Below are 17,245 nucleotides of genomic sequence, written 5' to 3'. Positions count from 1 at the left end.
AAAATAGTCACACAGGCCACTCATTTTTCTGGCTTTTTTTTTATCTTTGCAAGCTGAGAACCTCCTTTTCCATGCTCTTTTATACTGCTCTGACTCAGGCAAGAAGACCTTTAAGTCAATCCTAGTCTTGGCCAGATTGGAACAGAAAAACATCATACACGCAAGTAGGCTGTTAGCCATACCAACACAGAATTACTTATTCCCTCCAAGTCTTCCCGAGTCAAATACCAGCCCAACAAAACTCTGCAAGACAGTTTTGGGGCTAGTAGGCTACAAATCACACACACAACAAAAAATGAGGAGCATTATATTTTAATTTTGAAAAATACCAACACCTCTCTCAAATCCATTAAGAATGAGTTACTTAATGGTGGCTTTTCAATAGCAGGCTGGGTGGGACAGCCCACATTCAGTCTGGATCTCACCCAGGCCATCAAGGCCTATGGACACGACTAACCTTGTGCTGGCACATGGTATCACCAGCCAATTTTAGAATCTGGTCTAGATGATGAGGGACCCCAACACCCTAGAGCTCCACAAGGAAGCAGCAAGAAAGTCAGGAAAGGTAACACTGAAAATACATTCTCCTTTAAAAAAAAAAATCTGATATTTGAATTACAAAAATTAACACACAGTTTAATCCAGCTACTTACAATAATGTGTACTTGAGTATATCAATAACTAGTCTAAATAATTTCTAAACTATTAACTGATCTACTTTGAGAACTACTAAAACACAGGAGATCCCAGAACAATATTGAAACAAGGTACATGTCCTTTAACAGTAGCGAAATGGGAAACAACTTAAGTGGTAAGACAAAAAATGGAATTCTGATGCTTAGGAAGACTTGGATATATTGCTGGGGAAAAAGAAGTGGGGTAAAAATCATTTTAAGTTAGAGGAGAAAAATTACTGTCAGGAAGCCACACCAAACCACTACAATATTCTCCCACAGGTAAATGTCTTAGCGAAGCAGCAGGTGCAGTTTATGTAAATGATGCTTCTGACACTGTCCAACATGACCTGGAGGCCATAGAACCAAAATAATCAGTGTAGATAAGCATAACTACTGGAAAATTTGCTTTCAGAGAAATAAAGCTGTGGCTCAGTATAAAAAAACCGAAAGCATTTCAAGTCAGTCCAACTAGAACCTGACCAGCAGCAAGGTTTACTTTGTATTTTCATTATTAATTTGGGTGACCAAATAGAGTCCCCCTTGAAGAATCTGCAAATGCTACCAAACTGGGGGGGGGCAGGAGTTCCAAGGAGTATCGAAGAGGCAATCCCCATTCCAAGTGAGCTTGGGAAATCAGGGATTCTAAAGCCAACCAGATAGAAGTCCATGCAGGTAGGTGAAAACAAAACTAAATGCTGTAAGTCTGAAAGAGAAAATTAATCATCCTCTCCACAGAATTAGCCACCTAAAGAGTAATAAAGCAGGAAAGAACCTGTCATAAACCTGATGTTGCTCCCAAAAGGCAAATATTCTGGAAGGTGGGAAAGTGTTTCAAGTTTACTCAACACCATTGTCCTAGCTTTGAAATACCACACAGATCATTCTTACATATTCTTGGTACTAGATCCTAAAGTCTGGTTTTAAGGTTATTAAAAACACACTGACAGTAGCTGAAAACAGAAACTCTTCTTAATACAGTTATGTATATTTAGTTTTCTAAGAAGTGTTTACAGTATTAAAAAAATGGTCTTCATGCATAAACTCATTTTTGAGACTTATTTTAAGCAACACCACACACGAACAGATTTCTCTTCCCCTTCAACTCCCCTCCTCAAATAGAAAAATTCCTTCCAACTTTAGTCTCCTCTTTTCTTGGTCTTCTTGTAAAACTAACACTAAATACGTTAAATAGAATTCATTAGTGCACTTCCCAAAAAAGTGTCAAGGTTTAAGTTACACACTCTACACTAATGCTTGATATTCACACTAATTCTACTGCTTTTCATATTCAGCAATTCATCTCTAAGCTGTCCCAATTTTAAAACAAGCTTCAATGTGAGGATTTCTTTCTTTTAGAAAGCAGTTACATTTACACCTTTAATATAAAACAATTTAGACTTTAGTTGTGTATGCACACATTTATTTTAGCTCTGATTGTATTTTTCAGCTTTCCTGTGAAACAGCAATGATATACTAACTCATATTTCACCAAAACCTGGCATGTATTAAAACCAGTACAGACTCAGAGCATCTATCAGAGCTGAAGTGTCCACAGCACATACCAAAGTATGACACCATCTTTCAGCCTTTTAAAGAATTCAGACTTTCAGCAACTTGTTTAGATTTTACAGCACCACCACCCCAGTTTCTTCTTCAACATTCCTTTCTGCCAGAAATTTTGATAATAGTAAGTTATTCACACACACAGGCTAGTTTCTATGAAACTGTAGATGAAAACCAAGCGGCAAACACACACTTACAAGGGCCATAAAACTAGAAACAGACGGCGTTCTCCCTTTCCATTTAAAATATGTATGCATATTTACTAGTTCAGAGATCTAAAAGCCAGAATAGCATTTTAAAAATGCAGGTTGAAAACCCAAGACTCCTTATATCATGTGAAAATCTTTGCTGAAGGACATCGCAATACTTTGATTACATATCCAGAACTATTCTAAATCATCTGTGAAACCAGACCATGAAGTCTGGGTCCAACAGACACATATGAGAAGGAATGTAAAACTCCTCCACTTACAGGACAAGTACCTGCAGCACTGCAAGAGGAAAGGAGGGAACTGCTGGCATATGTACAAAAAAAGGGCTATTTCTCTGATATTATAGACAGAATTCAGTGTTTTCAGGCACACTAGCGGAACTCAAAATACCCCAATTAACCATTTGGTGTATACAACAGATTTTGTAAAATTTTTAAAAACAAACCTTCTTAGCATCTCTCTTGCCTTAACATCTGCATTAACAGAGAAAACATCAGGAATCTGACAAACAAGTTGGAGAAAAACATAAAACAACATAGTAAAAGAAAACAAGTTACACATCTACCTGAACAGGGATGCACCATTACACCTGAAGGGAGATAAACACTATGGAAAGTTGGAAACAGTGACAATGTTAATCATTGCCCCATAGAACACTGATCTCTCTCCCCTAACACAGCATTTTCCATCAGAAAACAATTCTCAAAGTATTTGTCTCCTACGTTTTGTTATTGTTTGGGAACTTGTGACACTGAACAAATGGTGGAGAGCTTTTAAATATCACAACACCGATCTTATTTACCAAAAGTCTCCACACTCAAGAAGTCCCAAGTATGAGAAAGAAATTTGTGAAGCCTCAATGCCGCTAAAAGGAAAAAAACCCCGACACTTTCTATGGAGAGACTAATAATTCAGAGAGACAGTAATATTAATCTGTGGCAAATCAGCAGTGTAATTTCAAGCTCATGGCACCTGGTACGACATTTCCATTTTTAGACAACAGTTTTTCTACATATCGGGTAAATCCTTAAGAATACACCGTCTTAATCACAAAACATAAGGAAAAAAAAAAGAAGAAAAAGCCACATTAGAGAATAAACAGCTGTCTAAACATCTACTGAAGTCCAGAAATGAAATCCTACATCATCATGAGGGATTTCAGTTTCAAAGATCAGCCAGAGGCCTCACAGTATCATCAATAAAACTCCATAGGACTGGGGTTTGCTTTTTGTTTTGGGGATGGGGATAGGAATAGTTAAGCTTCTTTTTCAAAGTATTTTCTCAGAATAAAGATGATTTTACATTAGACCACATTCTGACAAATAAAAGTTTATTACTGGATTTAGAAGTCTGTACCTGTCCAAATACAAGAAAGCACCATCTGGTTTATATGAAAACCACAAAATATTGGCCCATGTGTTACATTTTATACTGATCATGCTGTTATGATAAAGGTAAATGATGCTGAGGTTTCTCCTGTTCTTGCTGGCAACCCTGTATACTCTTATCAATATAATTCATGTACTAAAACACACACTGCAAATACCCTCAGCCTAATAAAGGGACTTAAGAAAATACTTACTAAATCTAGATGATAATACAAAATACTTTCCCCAACTAACAAAGGAATTTACAGCACTGTCTTATGCTCAGGGTCATCTTTGATTAATGTGAACTCACAACATGAGTGTTACTGTTAAAGACAAGTAAAATTGTTGCTTTTGTTTAAAAAGCACAAGTTCTGCTTAACATGCAGAGATGAAGGCATAAAAACATATTTCTAAATATTTTCTGTTTCACTACTACCTGACAAATCTGTAGCCTCTGCATCATCAATACAATTTGTAATTTCTTGGTATATGTTTTTCTTCAAATTGACATTCAGTCTGACTCTTGTCCCCAAAATTTGAGGGACTTTTATTTACCTATTGTTAAACAATATCCTATATAATAAAAGCATCTGCAAGATCATCCACATTTGTCACTAATAAAAATACTAATTACATAGCTATCCTAGAACAATGCTAGATGACAAGCAGAGCCAATTTATTTGGTAATCATGGAGTAAAAATATTATAAAAACAAGGTAATAAAAATTAGTCTACCAAGACTAGCAAAACTCAGTTTCTTATTGATTTGTGCCCTATGCTCCAAAGCATCTTCCATCTCCACGATTTAATACTTTCAGCTCCATTCCCTGAGAACTGCTCACACTATACCCCATCAGGGCAATACATTGGATTTCTCTCCTGTCAAGCCACCACTCTGCACAAACCATTTGGAATGTAACATCATTGGAACTTGTATCTATCTATCAAACTGACAGAAATCAGCAGGTTCAAAAGCTGTTAGGAAAGCCTAGATGACATGAAGAGCACATACACACACCAAGTAAGAGTATTTCTGTCCAGCATAGAAATTAGGGGTTTTGTTTGTTTTAAACTTCCTCTATCAAAAATATCTCAACCCAATAAGAGAACAAATAATTTATTTTTCTTTCAATTTGAATTGTCTGTATTTACAAAGTCAAAAAACACATACTGGACATCGATCCTGAATATATACTAGATCACAGATTAGTTTTTATGTGTACTATCAACTGCTTTGCAGGAAGAAACAGTTTACAGAATTACTTTCCATAAATTCTTAATGGCTGTAGGAGTTGAAGTGGAGATGCACAGAAGTCAGTAGCATGGCAAGCGGGACACTTCACGATAAAAAGCCACATAGAAAAACGCAGGAATGCGAGGTTATTGTTTCACTAACCATACAAATGAAGAGCTACTGTAAAACTAGGGGACAGCGTGGATCATTTACCACTGTGCAAAGCGAGCACTGAAACGGCAAGCTGTGCCCAGCAGTAACTGAGCTGCACCAGCAAAGAAGGACCAAGAGCAGTGCGGGTTTGCACAGGCACTGGCCCTTCTGCGCTGAGGCGCTGTAACCAGCACTGGAAAGACACCACTCCAAAGCACACCACCTGCCAAGCTGCTTTCTAAACAGCACCTCACTGATGCAGAGAGGGGGGAAAAAGAAAATAATCACATGAATAGAATCTCCAGGCTCAAAATCTACAATAAGTACGTTGAAATAAAGCTTAAACTTACCTAACAGTACATTACCTCCAGTGTTTTCATCATTATTTTAAAATGCTAGGAGATTCCCCTACTTCTGGAGCAGAAAAAAAAAAACCACACACCACACAGGGAAAAAAAAAGGGGGGGGAGAGGGGGGATCGTAAATATATGAGCTTATCAGCTGCTCAAACCAGGAACAAGACTTCTCCGAACACCACCTTATTGTGTAATACAAAGTACAGTATTTTAGGAACATGATACAAGGTAACATCTCTGTGCCCTCTGTGCTTTAATGTACTTTCCATTTGTGCACTATAAAGCTGAAATCAAATGTACTTATGTATGCTCCTCTGCCACAAACTGCAAAAACATTTTGACATAGCTGTTTCTGATTCTTGATGTTAGTTACTACCAAAATTGTCTCAATATATTTCTGTAATTCACTGTCAGAAGTATTTACTGTCCAAACACTGGTTTTAAAACATGAAATCTGAAATTGCAGGTCTAGTGCACTTGTGCTAAAAATAAACTAATACCGTAAGCCACAAAGCTAAACTGTAAAAATGCATGCAAATACAGATTAAATAAAAAAAAATATGAAAACTATGTGACAGATCAGTTAAATACAGACTAAAGACTGATCAGCTGAAACAAAAAGCATGGAAGACTTGAATTATTATTGGCCATGATTAGGACGATCCTGAGCTTCACTGACAACCCAAAGGCCAAGAAAGAGGTTCTATTTCAATGCTTCAGTGGACAATTTAGAACTGGAGCATAACCACTGCATAGGTATTAACTCAGAATAAAATAATTTTATAGGTAAATTGTATTTGCAGTTCAGATGACAAGAGAGGCAGCAGTCCCTCTAAGGCTCATAGCTGGAACACCAAGCCCAAACCCTTGAGGCTTGGTTCTGTTTGGAAAAAGGAAGAGAAAGGTGTCAGTTCTCTACGGCTTACCAAAGGACAAGGAAGAAAATGTTTCATTTTTGCCATAATGGAATTATGGTGGAAAAAAAGTGTCTGACAGGAAACAGCAGAACCAGTAACTGTAGTTCTTTGGCTATAAAAGACAAAGCAGCTTTTGTAGGACCTCAAAATTTTGTCTAATGGTGATGTTTGTTGATACATTCTGTACCAGAATTTCAAAGCATGTATTAATACAGTCTTGCAATTTCCCGCATGCACAGTAAAGCCCTAGGGGTCTGAAGAGGTTTCTTACATTGATTTGCTTCAGAACTCACTCATCTAATGGAAAGGCTAAATCTCCATTTTAATTTAATATGTAAAATTAGAAAAGAGCTTAAATCCTGATTACATAAAAACGTTAGAAGGTCAGCCACAATCCTCTTTGCTCTACAGATGAACATTCCAGAAATGACCTCAGTGCACGAAGGCCATTTTGTTCACTGTCTCCTATGGGCTGCAGGTATGTAACTAGAGAAATGCAAAGCCATATTATTTGGTGAACATGGAGTAACAGTAAAACTAGGTAATAAAAATGCAGTAGGCATGCCTTTGGGCCTATCAGTAGAGGTATTACTTACCTGTGGCAAGCACAGGAAAGTTTAAGTCCGAACCATGAATACAGGGACCCAAGCCCTGGAAAATTTTACATGCTGGAATGATTCACAGATCTGAAGTACCCACTGTTAAGTGATTTTACCAAGCAGATAATCACATATGATAACCAGATCCATTACAAATACTACCTGGCATTTCTCAATTACTTGCAGAACTCATTACACTGAAGATTACGAAGCTATCTGTATCCATTAATTAATAACACACCACCACAACCAACCACCACCCCACAGAAGACAACATTAGGAATCTTTCCTGAAAAGAACACTGGTCCTTTGTCACACTAATGTATGAAATTTCTACATTGAGTAGTAAATGCAGTTCTGCTCTTCCCAAGTTACAAAAAGCCATAGCAGAATGAAAGGGCAAGAGCCTAAAGCAGCAAACCTGTATTACGTTCCTCTATTTGCATCTGTTGCTGTGCTCTGTCAGAGGCAGCACCTCTGGGCTAGAGGGAACTTGGACTTGACCGAATACTATAAGCTAATTGTAACATTGGATTTCTGGATGAAAGACAGCAGTTAATATATTAATGTATGACAAAATGCATCCAGTTTGTCCAAATATTTAAAGTTATCTTTTGAGTATCTTTTAAGTATCTAAAAAGACAGTGATGAGCCTCAGCGTTCCTTTCCACATCCAAGCTATTTTAATAAAAGCAAAGCTAAAAAACCCAGAGTAGCCTTAATTAATGAAGAAATGCCAACTGCTTTGCAGAATAATCCAAGAGGGAGCTCTTGGCTTGCAACTTAATTCTGTAGCAGAAATATTAAATAGCCATTGCCTTTACCTGCTCTTTTCTCTCAGATTTCCAGCCTAAGTCGACCACTGCTTCCCTTTTATAATCAAGGACAGATACAAGATGCAAAGATTTGCAAGAAACACACATATCTCCCCCTTCCCTCCCTCACAGCTGAGCATGTAAATGTTTAAAGAATGCTATAAACTTATGATTCTAAATTAATCCCAGCTGGGAATGCACCCAGCCTCCCATCATTTTGCAGCTCATCCTCTTTCCAACCAACCTCCTCCCAATAGTCGCTTCTTTTCAGAGAGGCTAAAGCAGCAGTTTCACCTTCTCAAGGAAGGAAGGGTGAGCTGGTTTGCAACTTCAACCCTTCTCCTCAGCCAGCCTCTGCAATGAGCTCTAGTGCAGGTTCTAGAAGGGAGGAAGAGAGGAGTAAAAAGGGGAAGTTATGCTAAAGAAAATCAATGCCGGAAAGCAATAGAGAAATTCAAGGAAAAAGAACAGAGTTAAGAAAATAAAAGAAAGAATACAAAGGAAAAAGAATATTAAATTTGTGGTTTCAATCATAGAATCATAGACTGGTTTGGGTTGGAAGGTCGTCTAGGTCTGACCCCACTGCCATGGGCAGAGACACCTTCCACTACACCAGGTTGCTCAAAGCCCCATCCAACCTGGCCTTGAACACTTCCAGGAACGGGGCATCTACAGCTTCTCTGGGCAGCCTGTTCCAGTGCCTCACCACCCTCATGGTGAAGAATTTCTTATATCTAATCTAGATCTACCCTCTTCCACTTTAAAGCCATTACCCCTTGTCCTATCACTACATGCCCTTGTAAAAAGTCCCTCTTCAGCTTTCTTGTAGGCTCCATTTAGGTACTGAAAGGTCACAATAAGGTCCCCCAGAGCCTTCTCCAGGCTGAACAACCCCAACTCTCTCAGCCTGTCCTCACAGGAGAGCTGTTCCAGCCCTCTGATCACCTTTGTGGCCTCCCCTAGCCTCACTCCAACAGGTCTGTGCCCTTCTTATGATGGGGGCCCCAGAACTGAACACAGGACTCCAGATGGGGTGTCATGAGAGTGGAGTAGAGGGGCAGAATCACCTCCCTCCACCTGCTGGTCAAGCTCCTTTTGATGCAGCCCAGGATACAGTTGGCCCTCTGGGCTGCAAGTGCACATTGCTGGGTCATGTAGAGTTTCTCATCAACCAACACCCCCAAACCCCTCTCCCCAGGGCTGCTTTCCGGCCATTCTCTGTCCAGCCTGTATTTGTGCTTGGGATTGCCTGACCCAGGTGCAGGGCCTTGAACTCAGCCTCATTGAACTTCATGAGGTTTGCACGGGCCCACCCCTCAAGCCTGCCAAGGTTCTTTCTGGATGGCATCCCTTCCCTCCAGTGTGTCAGCTGCACCGCACAGCTTGGTGTCATCGGCAAACTTGCTGAGAGTGCACTCAGTGCCACCGTCCATGTCACCAACAAAGATGTTAAACAGCACCAGTCCCAACACCAGTCCCTGAGGAACACCACTTGTTTAAACAATGATTATTCAGTGCTTCCTCATATTCTGAAGAGTCATATCTGTATTACTACACATACACACACAGTTACTGCATCTCTGAGCTATGGGCTTTACAAACACATCACCAAGTGCGCAGCTGCACGAGGAAGCAAGAACAGCAGTGGCTGTTCCCCTAAGGTATGACTGTCATACAAAGAAATCAAGCTTTTCAGGAGCCATGCTACACCAATACTGACAAGTCTGGTTAAAAAAAAAAAAGTGTCTTCTCCAGCATTTCTTGTATCACAGCTACAAAACCAGACGCTTCCAAACAACTCCAAGTGTGCAGGGCCCAGTACACACGTTGGCTCAACCATCAGTTGAGAAAGCAGCTTTCCTGTCTTCATTTCGTGTGGATACAGAGCAGAGGAACCAAAGGCACCAAATGCTGGCCAGGCCAGCATCGCTCCAGACACTCAGCCTCACAAACAACATCCAGCGATGTGGATGAAGAAGAGGACCATCCTCACATGATCTGGGAAGGTCTGCGCACACACACACAGAATAACCAACCAACAAAAAAAAAATCTACCATACTACATCCCAATTTAATTCTACCCAACCAATTTCTCAATTTTAAAAGACTTTGCCACCCTGGACTTCCCAGTTTATAGAAAATTATCGTTTTGCATATTTTCTAATATACATAGATGCAAAAATTTAACTTAAGATTTATTGAGAAATCTTTCTATTGGAGATGGACATGCATGGGAGAGGTTACAGTACAAATATATTAAGACATTCAGCTTACTTCTGGAAAAATACCATATATAAAGCCAAAGCTGAGTTTTCAACTACCCTGATGAGTTAGAAAATTGCATGCAACTTCTGCTAATTATAAGCTTCCTTTGTTTTTTAAAAAAATAATACTCAGTGAAATGAAATATTGGTGGTATTAAAGGTCAATATAATAAATAGCATAGCTTCGAGGTACTGAAGAACTGTATATTAGTACTAAGCCTTCACATACAGAAATGATGGAATGAACTAATGACTGATGACAAATTCATCTTAACACATACACAGCATAAGACTAAGGAGACCAACATGCTAAAAAACCTATACAAATTAAGATTAACTGGAAGCACTGTTTATTAATTGTATTACTACTAATGCTAGAAAGAAGCTGAATAGTCCCTTTTTACAACAAGTCACATGGAAAAGACAAGAGGCAACAGATACAAGTTGCTCTTGGGGAGATTCTGATTTGACGCAAGAGGGAAATTTTTCACGCTGAGAACAATCAGCAATTGGAACAATCTCCTCAGGGAAGTGGCGAATTCTCCAACATTGGACACTAGTAAGATTCAGTTGGACAGGGTGCTGGGCCATCTTGTCTACACTGTGTTTTTGCCAAGAAAGGTTGGACCAGATGATCCTTGATTTCCCTTCCAACCTGCTATTTTATGATAATGCAAAAGCTGTACTGCACCATTCACATTATGATGTGTATATACATGTATGCTATGTTATATACATAAAGACATGACTAATGCCTCATGCTGATGAGATCTGCAAAGCTAGTATCACACTGTCTAGTAGAAACTGATGTTTATCTTTCATCAAATGGAGCAGAATGAAGTTGTGGTCTTGCATTATGCATAAGCAGTGAGTACAATTAGAATGAAAAGTAAGCTGGTCTCTGATCTCAAGTGGAAAGTGTGAACTCTGATCTTCATAGGTGACAGCTCTGCACATTACTCCAATTTACTAGTTAGCTGCCTGGAATCTGTGTACGCAATAGAAACTTACAACATGTAGTTGTGGCTAATCTTATGCAACCCACTAATGTTTAAACAAGAATATCAAATAAGAGCACAAAGCAGTTATGTTACTTTGTTTGGCACAGAGAAACTGCAATTAGTTCTTGATTTTACAGTTCAAGAAGAATGCTGAAAAACTGGAGAAAAAAATAAAATGCCTTTAGGAAGAACACAGAAAGAAGGGAAGAATTTGATCTCTAATCAAGCAGAGATCTAAAAATCATCAGTGACTGGGAACTACTCCTAAACAAATTCAGGCTAGAAGTGAGGCTTCCTTCATTTTCAGATACATGGAAATATCTAAGAAGTGCTCATTTCCAAACTCCCATGAGTGTTTTAATTGAAACTGGGTGGTTTCCAAATAAATGCTGTTATTTCACCTTGGTCTATCTATTCTGAAGCACAAATTTAGGAAATCTAATGGTCAGTGTTGTAATAGCAGCAGTTGCACATTTCTCAAAACATTATATAAAGGAACCGAGCATTTTCCTTCAACAGCTGAAAAACAAGGCAGAGAAATAACACTAATAGTCAAGGGCAACACAGAAATGAAGTTCACATTTCCCAGTTTCAATTTTGCTACTCTATGGTCCCTTCTGTTGTTTTGTTTGTTTGAGGATTGTTTGTTTATTTTGGACAGTGGGGGGTTAGTTTTTTGGGGAGAGAGGCAACAGGAGGGTTTGTTGGTCTGATTTTGTTAGGGTTTTTTGTTGGTTAGTTTTGGTTTTGTTTGTTTGTGGTTTGCTTTGCTTTGTTTTCTGGTTTAGGTTCACAGAATCACGGAATGTTAGGGATTAGAAAGCACCTCGGAAGATCATCTAATCCAATCCTCCCGCCAGAGCAGGAACACCCAGATGAGGTTACACAGGAAGGCGTCCAGGCGGGTTTTGAATGTCTCCAGAGAAGGAGACTCCACAACCTCCCTGGGCAGCCTGTTCCAGGGCTCTGTCACCCTCACTGAGAAGTTTCTTCTCACGTTTAAGTGGAACCTCCTGTGTTCCAGTTTGTACCCACTGCCCCTTGTCCTATCATTGGTTGTCACCGAGAAGAGCCTGGCTCCAGCCTCGTGACATTCACCCTTTATATATTTATAAACATTAATGAGGTCACCCCTCAGTCTCCTCCAAGCTAAAGAGACCCAGCTCCCTCAGCCTTTCCTCATAAGGGAGATGCTCCACTCCCTTCATCATCTTCGTGGCTCTGCGCTGGACTCTCTCCAGCAGTTCCCTGTCCTTCTTGAACTGGGGGGGCCCAGAACTGGACACGATATTCCAGATGCGGTCTCACCAGGGCAGAGTAGAGGGGAAGGAGAACCTCTCTTGACCCACTAACCACCTCCCTTCTAATACACCCCAGGATGCCATTGGCCTTCTTGGCCACAAGGGCACAGTGCTGGCTCATGGTCATCCTGCTGTCCACCAGGAACCCCAGGTCCCTTTCCCCTACACTGCTCCCCAACTTATACTGGAACCTGGGGTTGTTCCTGCCCAGATGCAAGACTCTACACTTGCCCTTGTTATATTTCATTAAAGTTTTCCCCACCCAACTCTCCAGCCTGTTCAGGTCTCTGGGTGGCAGCACAGTCTTCTGGTGTGTCAGCCACTCCTCCCAGTTTGGTGTCATCGGCAAACTTGATGACAGTGCACTCTATTCCCTCATCCAAGTCGTTGATTAATATATTGAATAGTACTGGTCCCGGTACTGACCCTTGAGGGACTCCACTAGATACAGGCCTCCAACTAGACTCTGCCCCACTGACCACAACTGTTTTGTTTCCTTTTAAGTTCAGTCCATGAACTTATTTTTTTTTTTTACTGCTTCGCAAATTCCAGCTCTGTTCAGTGTCACAGATTTAATTGCCAATTCTTATTACTAACTTGCAACAATGAAAAATATTTTAACTGCAGAAATCTGTTGCTATTACATTTAAGAAGCACAGCACACTGTACTTTAGCAATATGCAAGCTGAGCCATGCAGATACTCAAAATACCAGGGTTGCTCATTCTTCACTAGCCATTCCCATAAAATGTTAAAATAACAGGATCAACTACAGAAAACATCTTGTTTGTTAATCACTGTACATTTGTAATCATATGTAGTACAAGGTACATAGCTACTAGCTCTAAATTATTCTACATTCCAGATTTTAAAGGTAAAACTAGGAGAAATGAATACACAGAATAATATATGTATTTAATCTACCAACAGCTTTCCACATTTATGCAAGCTACAGACTCAATAATGTCAGTTTTACAAAGCCCACTCATTTCCAGAGGATAGGATTGCAGTGATTAAGTACTCAGATTCTTTGACAGCCTCAAACACACTATGTTAAAATCCATGCTGTTAAATCCTTGCAATCTTTTTAATCCAGGCTAGCTAGATTAAAGCTATCTTGCACATGTCCTAGCCATTTTGAAATCAGGAAGTTTGCAGACACAGTGTATGTACCCTCAGTGTTGGCCTGTGTAGTCAACAGAAAAGAGCATGGACCATTACATTCCATAGCACTAAGTCTTGAGTCATTCCCAACTAAGAAAACAGCAATCAAAGCATAAAACCCTGGCCAGCTTATGGGTAACCCAAAAATTAATGAGATCCAGGCTCTTCTCATTCACTCATATACACTTATGCAATTCTTTCAGCCTCACACACAATGAAATGAAAGTGAGACTTTCCTCATGAACACCCATTTCCTATTACAATGAACATATTTAGCTATTAAGAACATTATCCAGTTCTGTTGAAAGGTCCAATTGCAATTCTCCAGTTCTAGCATACATCAATCTCCCAGCCATCACATGCCAACTTCTGGTAATTCACAGCACTGTTTTTAAAACATAGAAGGCAAATATATACGAAGCGCTTTTTACTTCTTTTCCATGTAAAGATAACTGTAGTTATCATTGCACTATCAGAAGACTACAAAAGGCAACTGCTAACTTGGAAACATCCATGTATCAATGAGAGTATCTAATACTGCTGTTCCCTTTCTCTCAGGCGCATGTGTGCATATGCACATGCATGCATACGAAATACATACATACACTCCTCAAACAACACCTAAGGAGGCCAAGACTGTCAGCACTAATTGCAGAGGTTCTTCCTAACTTTCTTTTGACTCCTCAGGAAAACAGCTTGAAGTACAGACCTACGCAATCCTAATAGCAGAAACTCTTTGTACAATCGCGAACTAAACCTTGGGGAAATTTCTGAGAAAAATTACAACCTGCAAAATGTAAGAAAGGAACACAACTCTGTACGTCTCTTCCTGGCCATTTGGAGGAACCGTACCAATACAGCTGCCATCTCCCATTACAGGGAACACAGCACCACGCACCATGTCCCTGTGAAAGAGCAAGAATCACTGAGGCAAAACCTTTTCCACTGCAGCCCTACGCCACACTACCAGGCCTTATTACCAATGATAAATGAAGCCAAGGGGGTTCAACCTGTCAACAGGAATAGTACTGACAAAACCAGTAGCTTTAAATGCTATCCTACAAAATATAACTTATGGTCAACATCAGCCACATAGGCACAGAGACCATCCCTTTCTCTTCCCTCTCCCCAGTCCTCCTCTTAAGTGCATGTCAAGGAGAAATAAGTACTCCCAGGTTAAGGTATATGCAGAATTTTAAAAGTTTTATTCTTTCAATATTAACAGAAGAATGTGGGAAATCTAAAAAAACTAAGTTTATGCTGCTGAACGTCTTGCACCTCAATATCTTTACAAATCCGAATAGAATCTCTATTTGAAATATAAGCAAAAATCAGCTTTACTGGGCATGTTACTAATTCTAAAAAAGCTACCTGTTAACATGGACATACTTTACTAAAACATTTAACTACCAACTGTGAAACTTGTTCATGAATTTCAGTAAACAAGACTGAGTCTATAGGAGCATGAGTTTATGAGCTCAAACAACCAGAACTGTTAATAGTGTAACAAATTACACTAGTACACTACAACTTTGTATAAGTAGATTTGTTACAAGCTACAATTCAATGATTTAAAAAACTCCACTGGGAAAGATTTCCATTAGTGAACAAAAATTGCATGTGTATAATAAAAAGGAACTTACCACCTTCAGTAAGTATTTCAGTGACATAACATGGTGACAGTGTTGCTGACAGAGTTAGTTTGGTTACTTGGACATACTTTATGGAAAGTATTCAACAAAAACAAAAACTGTGCAACCCAAACATAGTGGGAAGAAGGGGAGGTAATGTTCACTTACTTTCCACTAGTAAGTCAATAACCAAAAGACTCCTTTACTTTATCACTCAAGACAACCCTTTTTCACTGTCCATGCCCCACTAGACAGTGTTTAGGATCAAAATGTGTCTCTTGGGACCACAAGCTTCAAAAGCAAATCAAAACAATCTTTTGTATTTTGTGATAAGAGATGGACACAACATTTTTCCCTCTGTCTTTAACTTTGAGAACTATACATCAAAGAAAACCACAATAATGATTGCATGTAAAAATCAACACTAAAGATGGTGCCAAGTGAAAAGGTAAGATGATTCAAGGGGAAAGCTAAAATAATTAAAATATCCTTTTCCAGGGGCTGCTGTAGATGTGCAAATACGTTTATTTCCAATATACATGTCCTCTGAAGGAAAGGTTTTGTTGCTACAATAAATCAAACCTCAAAGGCTAAGCAGTCCTCTGCTGACACAATACAGCTTTGCTGACAGCATTTCAGAAGAACAGATTTAAATTGCCACTTTCGATACAACAACATTGTCCAAAACAACTGCAACAACAACTGCAGGGCAGATTCTCACAAATAAGAAACGTATTTGTTTCTTTAGACATCCCACAGACAGAGGAAATGATGTTAGAAGGGAGGGTTTTTTCTTTAGAAGCAATGTTTATTAAATTGCTTGTCACTTCCAGACTGGGCTTCCTTCACATATTTTACATCTATAGCTTTCAATATTCATTAATAAACAGATCATTAACATCTGTTTACTGTCTGGTTGCAAATCAGCTTAAACTAATCCAAGTTCAGATCTCGACACTGTTCTACCTGCGGTCCCTAGCAAGTAGCTGGTCACCTCCCTTCAGACAGCACTACGGCTTGCACAACACATTGAGTTAAGTCGGGAAACCGATTTGTCTGAAAACTAACCCAGCCCTGTCTGCCTCTGCAAAACCAATACCACAGCTTCCCATCCCTTCTCCCTCCCACCCCCAAAAAGCCACACACTGCAATTTTTCAGCCTTCCTGATATGCCCTCTGGAACCAGGTCATTACCTACCCGCAAAGGACTTGCATTGACACCAGCCAGAGGACAAGGCTGCATCAGCAGAACTGCAGCACCTCACGCTTGCAGCCTCCTTTTTATCTTTTCATAAACTCCCTAAAAGTAGATTGTATCTCTCTCTGAAAGGAGACATCACAAACTAAATAAAAGCCAGTCCTTTTCAAGAATCAGGCACATTCAGAATAATCATCCCTGTCTTCCCTACAACACAAGTTTCATTTTACAAGTAGATTAAAAAAAACCACCTACAGGAACGACTACGTTTTAGAAAAACATAACAAAACCAGGCATCCTGTCACAGCCTGAACAGAGTCCAACCTGCCTTTAGGAACACTTCTACAAATACCTAGTAGAAAGCATGGAGGGAGTAGCCATCTAGTCCCCTTGCATCTCCCTCCTGAAAAAAAACCCTCTCGGATATAGAGGATGCACTTGGCAACGGACTGGGATACAGTCTGGCACTCGACAGCAGCAAGCCTGCCCTGTAAACCATCCTGGTGGAGACCACCCCTTCTGCTCTGCGTGAAACACTATGTGCTACCAGCAGCCACAAAGACAATTCTGCTTTCACAGCAACCAAAGGGGGACTGTCAGATGATACAGAAAGTGGAGCCTGTACTCTTACCTATCGAAATTCCTGAGGAGGCAGGCACATGCAGCTTTAGCAAAAACTCCCAGTGGCTGTCACAACCAGCTTCCGATGAATCACAGCATGGTGAAACCTAGAAGTAGAAAGACCATGGGTATGAATGGGAAATGAATGGGTGAAATCTTTTTTCAAAAGT

The 17,245-nt window shown here is 39.7% G+C and overlaps 1 protein-coding gene across 4 annotated transcripts in view; it reads right to left on the bottom strand.

Annotated features, from left to right (window-relative positions):
- Positions 1-17,245, bottom strand: part of SIPA1L1 (signal induced proliferation associated 1 like 1) — a 223,719-nt gene that overhangs the window by 135,021 nt on the left and 71,453 nt on the right. For 3 of the 4 annotated variants that reach the window (XM_065635160.1, XM_065635164.1, XM_065635161.1), the window contains exon 2: positions 17,086-17,182. The exons of the other annotated variant lie outside the window; for it this stretch is intronic. The gene's annotated coding sequence lies outside the window, so the exon portion shown is untranslated. The remainder of the gene's footprint in view (positions 1-17,085; positions 17,183-17,245) is intronic. 4 annotated transcript variants of the gene reach the window in all.

The sequence above is a fragment of the Caloenas nicobarica genome, chromosome 5 (assembly GCF_036013445.1).
Source record: "Caloenas nicobarica isolate bCalNic1 chromosome 5, bCalNic1.hap1, whole genome shotgun sequence".
In the NCBI taxonomy this organism is placed as follows: Eukaryota; Metazoa; Chordata; class Aves; order Columbiformes; family Columbidae; genus Caloenas; species Caloenas nicobarica.
The sequence above is the reverse complement of the archived record's forward strand: the minus strand, read 5'-3'. Positions and strand labels throughout refer to the sequence as shown.